Source organism: Acomys russatus, chromosome 24 (assembly GCF_903995435.1).
Source record: "Acomys russatus chromosome 24, mAcoRus1.1, whole genome shotgun sequence".
In the NCBI taxonomy this organism is placed as follows: Eukaryota; Metazoa; Chordata; class Mammalia; order Rodentia; family Muridae; genus Acomys; species Acomys russatus.
Window position 1 is genome coordinate 29,759,732 of NC_067160.1, and position 8,596 is coordinate 29,768,327.

General features: G+C 36.0%; 1 pseudogene; it reads left to right on the plus strand.

The window, feature by feature from the left end:
* The first annotated feature begins 2,733 nt into the window (after positions 1-2,733).
* Positions 2,734-3,062, plus strand: LOC127206954 (ATP synthase subunit g, mitochondrial-like; annotated as a pseudogene).
* The last annotated feature ends 5,534 nt before the right edge of the window (positions 3,063-8,596 follow it).

Here is an 8,596-nt window from a genome sequence, read left to right on the forward strand (position 1 = left end):
GCAGAAGAGGGAGGAAGGGTGGGGACAGGAAGATATAAACAAGGGGATAACAATCAGTGTGTAATCTTAATGAATTATAATATATTTTTTAAAAAGAAATATTTATGGAAATATCTATTTTAGCTGTCCTTAGCAAAAGATCAGCAATGGCAGACTTATAATAAAAGAGGATGTCTTTCTTCGGTGGAAACTAAGGGCAGCTGCATACAGTGACACACAGTGGTGTGACAAACACAATATTAAGTAAAGGAATTTAGGCAGAAAATATTATGGTCTGTAAGTTTTGTCCTATATATAAAATTATAAATATGTAGAAATGTAAAAGTGAACAGTAATTAAGGTCTTTTAACTCAACAAAGCCTCTCTGAAAATGTCCTCACAGGCAGAGTTCTCCTAAGTCATACTAAATCCTCAGTTTTTGCATACACAGCTCCCATTTTACAATTCAGAAACTACTAGAAGAAAGCACCTGATGGAATACCTTTTCCAAATCTTGGGGCATCATTCTGAACAGAGTATGTTAAATGCAATTATATTTTTTTTCTTGAAACAGAGTCTTGTACAGGCCAGTATGGCTTACAGTTTCCTATGTAGCTGAGGAGTCCTTTGAATTCTGATTTTCCTGACTCTATTTGACAAATGCTGAGAGTACAGGTATGTGGCACAGAGCCTGGCTGGGATTTCAATGTGTGAATTGAATACTCAGGAATACTCAGGAAATTGAAAGAATCAAGCTGTACTATATCTGCACTGGGACACCCATGGGTGCCCTGTGTCATTTTTGGTACTGAAATGATGCGTCCTGTATGAGCATGCACTTTATGTTGAGAAAAGAAAATTAAACCTTGAAGAATTATTACAGAACAAAGAATTATGTAACAAATAAAATATAACATCATCAAGTTAGATTATAAAAATTAGTCCATTTCATGTGTATATTATAAAGTCATAGAACTATTATTGGTTGAAGATCATTGCAGTAGTAAATAATTACTTCTGATGACTCTCTTTTGAAAACTAACTCTCAACCTCCTTATGCATACATATTCGCATACACTTTGAGACAGGGCCCCAGTACATAGCCAGGCTTTACTTCTGCTGCCTCAGCCTCCTGATTAATAGGTAGTAGCCATTCACTACTACACTTGGCTCAGATGTTATATCTTGAACTCTTAAACATTGATTCAAAATATTTCCCTGAGTGTAAAATCAGCAAGTGTATTTTTGTGTGTTAACACGGCATAAATAATAAAAATAAACAGTTCACTTATATAAATTTCCCTCTCAACAACCCAAACAGCAATTTATTTTGCTCATTTTCCTCTTTATTAGACATACTTTATCTCTTATATCTTAAGCATATCAGAGAAAATATCAGAGAGGAAAAAGAAGAAAGAAAGAGTAAAAAAAGTTCCTATGGTTCAATCAGAGATGAAAAAACATATACTAGAGTCTAAATTTAAGCATCATTGGATTTTAGTCATTTGCTGTAACCTATTCCCTTGTAATTATTGAGAAGCAGATAGGACTGTACACCTAATGAGATGTACATATTTGGATATAATGTTATTTATCTTGTGACAGAAGATTTTGCAGAATGCATTGCTTAAAGAAAAAATAATTTTTATAAGACATTTACACTATAGAATCAGCAAAGAAAATGATTGGGAGACAGGATGAGTCCACAAAAATCCTTGTTGAGAGGGATTATCTCACTTTAGAAAGTTTTCCTGCAGTTCACAGAAGCTTTGAACTCCAGGGGCCTTAGAGGCCATGAAGCCCTTGACATAGATATAGGAAATAGTAAATATAAATAAAAAGCGGCTGAAAAAAAAAAGAGACAGTGCTTCAGGAAGGATTAAATTCACAGCAGCTGAAAGACTCGGGCCAGCTAGATTTGAGGGAAAGACATCTCGAAGAAATTAAGTTTTTCCTGAGAGATATAGTAGCAGAGAAATAATTCTGTTAGTGTGGGTTCTCAGAACATTGGCAAGCCTTTAGTGATAGCTAACAACACATCAGTTTCCTCTTAGATGAGACAGATTTTATTAACACTAAACCCATCAATGTTTTCTAAGACTCCTTGTCTACTTGATTGCTGTTGTGTTCATACTTTTGAAAACTAATATTTCTTTCCCAGCCTTTTCTCCTCTGATGCCTCTTTACCATCTATGCAGAGAAAGGGATTTAAATCTTTTGTGCCTTATCACTTTAAACCTTTACAAACAGCGGGCACTGTTTCATACCCTCAACTCAATTTATTGCTAGATTTATTTTTCTCATTGTGAGACAAGTATTAATTGAACAGCTCCTCCCCACAAGGAGAATTTCAGATTTCTAAAAATCAAATTAGCCACACCTAGCCATGTTATTAAAAGTCTGTGATGGACAAATCAGTACTAATGATAGTGACTATACATGTTGAAATGGCATGGTTTAATGGAGGTTAAAAAAAATCTCTCAGGAATAGTTTATTCACAAGTATTGGTTATATGATGAGGGTATAAATTAACATACTTGGGAAATACTCTGACATCAAATAGAGTTACACATTGTGCTACGTGCAATTGTCATTCAGAATTGCACTTGTCAACGTATGCCCAATGGAAAGACGTACAAATATGTAACAACACATGAAGAAACTATCTGTCTTAGCTCCAAAGAGTCAACAGTGGCAGACCTGCTCAAGAGGACTCACTCAGGTGTGAGGAGACGGACTTTCCACCTTAGACCATGGCCAAGTTCGTCAGTAACTTCTTAGAGAAGGCTCAGGCACTGGTAACTGCTGCTGTGACTTACTGGAAGCCTGGACTGGCCACATTTTGGAAGTATTCAAAGGTTGAGCTGGTTCCCCCCAACTCCAGCAGAAATCCCTTATAGCTATGCAGGGCATTAAAAAAATAATTCAAAGTGCTAAAACTGGTAGTTTCAAACATCTTACACTTAAGGAAGCTGTGCTGAATGGTTTGGTGGCCACTGAGGTGTGGATGTGGTTTTATATCCGAGAGATCATAGGCAACCATGGCATTGTTGGCTATGATGTTCGAAGAACAATTTTTTAACATCTGATTTTATCTGAGTGTTCTTGGACCACGTGTAATGAAACTGCTATCCGAATAAAGTACTAGCTGTTACAAAAAAAAAAAAAAAAAAAAAAAAAAAGATTTGCTTGTTCAGCGGCATGCAGAAACATGAGGTAATGTCACAAATACAAATGTCAAGTAAAAGGAATGAGGCACAAAATATTATGGATTTAGTAAGCGTTGGCTTATAGATAAGCTTGTAAATTTGAAAGACAATTTAAAGTTGGTAAGAAGTCAATGAATTCTAAAATCTAAATGGACATTGTTGAATGTTCTATTTGCATGCACTCATAGTTCAACCTCAAATAACAGCTAACAGACAATAGCTCACCGTGTGTCCCAGCTGCCTCAGCTGTTCTAGTGATTTGAATGCAGGTGTACGCCACTATACTGGTCACAAGACAGATTTAAAGGATCCTGTACTTGGATTTTTATGACTTCTGATATCACAATGTTGTTAGTTGTTTTTGCATTTCCATCCCTCCTTTAGCCTCATTTTCAGCTTATTAACATGTAGCCCATGACACACGTGTAGCTATGTCATGATGTAATTAAGTTTTTAAAGAATAAACTATTTAGCACAAAAATATGCACTATCTATAATGTAGCTTTCAAATATTATTTTATTCGATTTTAATAATATGACATTTATTAAATATAAAAATTTACTTTTATTTAATTTTTTTTTAACTCATGTACCTTCTCTCTATGGGAAACGCCTCCAAATCATCTTACTTAAAATTTTATTCCATATGCAGAGCCTTATAACTGGTACAAATGCAAAGTGAAAATAACTCTAATTGTCAGCAGTGAATGGGTTATCTCTCTCTCATCATGGAAGGCTCAGAGAACTTTGTGAAAGAGGAGGTAGACAAAATGTATAACACAGTGGATGGAGAAAAGAGATGTAAAAATCGGGTGTGTGGACCACACCACATGGATATTGCACACATTAATCCACAACCACTGTGGTTGCCTGCATAAGACCTACATATGATCAAGCCAATCAAAATTTCATCACGAATGTGTAGAGACATATGTAGTTGATGGATGCTGAAAGAGTGGAATCATTCTTCTTTGGGGATGTGGGCACTGGTAGAAATATTCTTTAAGTCCCAGTGAATGGCCCACACATCCATGGCAACAGTAATTAGACCCAATGTGTTATTAATAACAAAAACTAAAAAGGAAAAGGACCGAAATCTTGGAAGATGTGATGGAGACTATGGAGAGAGATAGTAGTAGGTGAATGCATACATACATACATACATGCATTCATACATACATACATTGTATAAATATATAAATTTTGAACAAAAATAATTATTTACTAATAAATTACATAGACTTTTTCTCTATGAGAAAATATGCTTTTATTTTCAGTTATATCACTTAATCTTTCTATTAATCTTTCTATTACTTTTATTTTTCTACCATAGCATATAAGCTGCTTAAAGTCATGGACACTCCATTTATGATCTATTTATCCCTTTTTACTTTACTTCATGTGCCTTACATGGTTGGAAACTAAGAGAATTGAATAAACGAAATTCTGGTGAATTTGGTTAACTGTGTATGTTATATTGCTGTATAGTAGATATAAAAATGTAAGATTAACTAACTTTAAGGTATTAAAAGCAATACAAAGAAGTTAAATCTTGGGTGTTAAAATTTCAGTTCAATTTAAGATACACTCTGAAATTCAATACATTATAAATCTAATGAAAGAAGTTTTCTTTTAATGATGGAAGAAGATATTTTTGAAATTTTATTTGATAAAGGACTAGGAATTTTTATTTTCTAATTTATTGCAGATCAGCATTCTTTAAAATATGATACAATGAATTACAATGTGTCACCAAGAGGTCAGTGATGTGTAAGTGTATGTGCGTGTGTCTGTGTGTATGTTATAATGCCGATCTGAAAGAGAGGTGGGCTAAGGAGTCTTCTAGGGACAGAGGCTGGTAATAAAGGGGGCAGAAGGTAAGACATACACTGATTTGGGATATAGACAACTTTACTAATCCTGGATGACTACTCCTAGAGAGCACAGAAAGGTCCATGCCATTTCTCAATATCTAACCTGTCCCCTACGCAATCCAAACCAGGACCATTTAGTCAGGACCCCTCCACCTTCATTAAATAGTTTCAAGGACACACAGTGGCTTAACCCTAACTTGGCAAGACATCTGTTGCCACCTTGATCACCAGCTAGGAAGATCTCACAAGGAAAATTTCACATTTGATTTTAGCAGGCACATGGGCAGCTGAGGTTGAATACATAACCCATCCTCTGCCTGGCCAGGTTTTCATACCTGACATTAATCCTTGGTGGTTTTATCAAACCAGAGATGTAGAAAGTGGGGAAGGGATGGCCCACTGAGACTATATGAATACTTGTCTATCAGAGGGAAATAAAATGCAAGTATTAAAGCTATTAGCCATTAAAAAACTAGAGGAAATAACACCAGAAGCATTCTAAAATCCTACTCCTTTCCAATCTAGGCTAGCTGAAGCCAAGAGTACTTAGATTAATCTCAACACCAACAAACCATCCTCGGTGTATTTGTAAGCTTAAGCTCTTTGGATATTAGACGACTAGTTCAAAATTAGACCAGGTACTCCAAGATCCCTCCTATGTTTTAATAAACATAGCCTCCATAGTCTTTAATAACCTTGAGGGCAAAAAGGAGGATTCAAAGACAAAATGGGGGAAAAGGAAAGCACAGTTGATGGTAATCATGTCAGCTTCCTACTTGCTTAACTTGGGGAATCCTAGACCCCAATCTGGTAGCTGCCTCATTCAGACCAAAGTAACCAACTCAATTTTGAGTAAAATTACTTTCCTGCTGTTTTTGAAGTCAGAAGGTCATTCCAGCACAGAAGGAGCAAGGCTACTGGGTTATAGACTACCCCCAGGGTAATGTCTTTTTTACAAAGTAGATGCAAACTTGAAGTAAAACTATCCTCTCCTTTGTGAATTCAGCCCCCATTCAAGGCAAACTCGGAAGAGGACAGATATCAAAGTGGATTGCATTGTTTACCTTAAGTGATGTGAGAAGAATTTCCTGAAAATAAGCTGAATCATTATGGGTTTGAGGCTCTGGACTTTATAAGAACAGAGAACACTAGATAAAAATGAATCTGCATGTATTCAATTCTCTCTGCTGTCAGCTCTGCTTGTGATGTGACTAGCTGCTTCAAGTTCAATAAGGACTGCTGCTTTCACTTTCCCACAGTGGTGGACTCTATCCCGGAATTGGAAGCTAAAATAAACTTATTTTTTCTAGGTTGCTTTTTGTCAGGAAGTTTTAATCACAGAGGCAGAAGTGAAACTGGGACCATGTGGAAAACAGATGCATATGATTTTTTTTTTTTAATTTTTTTTTAATTTATTCTTGTTACATCTCAATGTTTATCCCATCCCTTGTATCCTCCCATTCCTCCCCCCCCCCACATTTTCCCATTATTCCCCTCCCCTATGACTGTTCCTGAGGGGGATTACGTCCCCCTATATATTCTCATAGGGTATCAAGTCTCTTCTTGGCTACTTGCTGTCCTTCCTCTGAGTGCCACCAGGTCTCCCCCTCCAGGGGACATGGTCAAATGTGAGGCACCAGAGTATGTGAGAAAGTCGTATCACAGATGCATATGATTTTTTACTTACTCTTTTAATTTCTAACATGTTCCATTATGTTCATTCTATCAAGAGATAACATATCTAAATATCAGAACTATTTAAATTTCTTTGAGATGCCTGAGGCAATTTTATCACTCTTAACAACAAGACCCATATTCATCAATGCCTCAAAATTGTCATTTGGCCCAAAGGGCCTCTTTAGAGTTTTTATTATAGACCTTTGCATCACCAGCAATATCTTTTGCTGAAGTATAAAGTGATACAATTTCAGGACACTTGTTAACAGTGATATCTGTCATAATTGGAATTAAGGACTTTAATGAACAAGCCTGCCACTGGTTATAAAGATAATCCCAACTGGGGGATCATCCTGAATTAAGTAGAGAGATTGAGTCTATTTTAAAATATTTCCACAAAACAAAAAACATTCAAAATGTCAGCTATGAATTCTATCACATATTTCATTTTGTCTCCATCTGCACCTAAGTTCTAAGGCATGTCATCATGGATTTATCTGCCTAGAGTTGAGGCTGTTCTATCCCTAGAAGCTCAAATGATAATTTTAGAGAAACTTTTGGATGTCTGGTTCCTTTTCAGGCAGGACCCAGATAAAATCAGGCCAGAGATATCTCTAGATGTCCATAAGTACTCAAGATCATTCCTTGATCACTTGAGTTCCTTCTTTTAATTTTGTAAGATCTCTCCTTTTATTCCCTAAGCCATTATTTTATACCCAGCAATTTAGGAAACTGCCTAACACAATCCTGGACAGGGGTCAACACTTAGATTGAGTTGTAATTTCCATTTTTATTTCTATACAGAAAAGTCAAATATGGTAGTGGTATTGTATTGGGGACCTACCTCCTGTATTTCCCCTTATACATCTCTATATTTAGGAATTGTCTTCATCTCAGGAAGCAACACATTTGCCCTTTCAAGTCCAAGGCATTTACACAACCATGATTCAAGGTAAGTCATCACTGTCTTGTTCTGCTGCCTCTAAGATATGATGGAGCAGAAGGAGGCTCTTAACACATAGCAATGACCAACAGCAGTACAAAGTGAATATGGGTAAAGTTTGATATAAAAAATGGCCTTTTCCCTTCCTTTAGAAGGAAGTAGATATATATGTAGATTCTGCTTATCACTTTATATAATGAAATTATTTTTCCCTATGGCATCCCAATGTCCTTAAATCAGGGGTAGGCCTCAGTCATGGCATTCTGATAAATTTAGTCAAATATAAGTCTGTCTACAAGTGGGCCAGACACCACTTTAATATTGATCTTTCAAAACCTCATTTGCAGGGACCTCTTGATTTTTTTTTTTAATTACCTGGACTGTGTAAAGGAATATTTACCAGGTGAGCCATCCAAAAAATTGCCTGGAATCCTTGAGACTCATCTATTCTTGCCAACTACAGCAGCCTATTAATAGATAACCAATGATTTTATGTTTAGGGAATACCCAATGGAGAAACCTTAAAGGGACAGACTACCATTTATATATAGCCCTGACAACTAAAAGACAGGGTTGCAGTCTAGTGGTGGCTGCCATTTCTAAACTTGAGGTCTTGGTGTATGATTCATCACCTGTGATGACTATTCTTAGTTGTCAACTTGACTATATCTGGAATTAACTAGAAACCCAAAATGGCTGTGAATATCTTCAAGAGATTTTTTTAATTACATCATTTGAAGTGAGAATGTAAACTTTTAATATGAATCTTTGAGTGTGGAAGATAAACCTTTAATCCAGATCTTTTGAGGTAGAAAGATCAACCTTTAATCTGCACCAAATTTTCTGGTGGCTAACAGAAATATCTACCCATAACTTTTTTTTTTTTAATCAGACAGTTTGCAGACCTAGAACA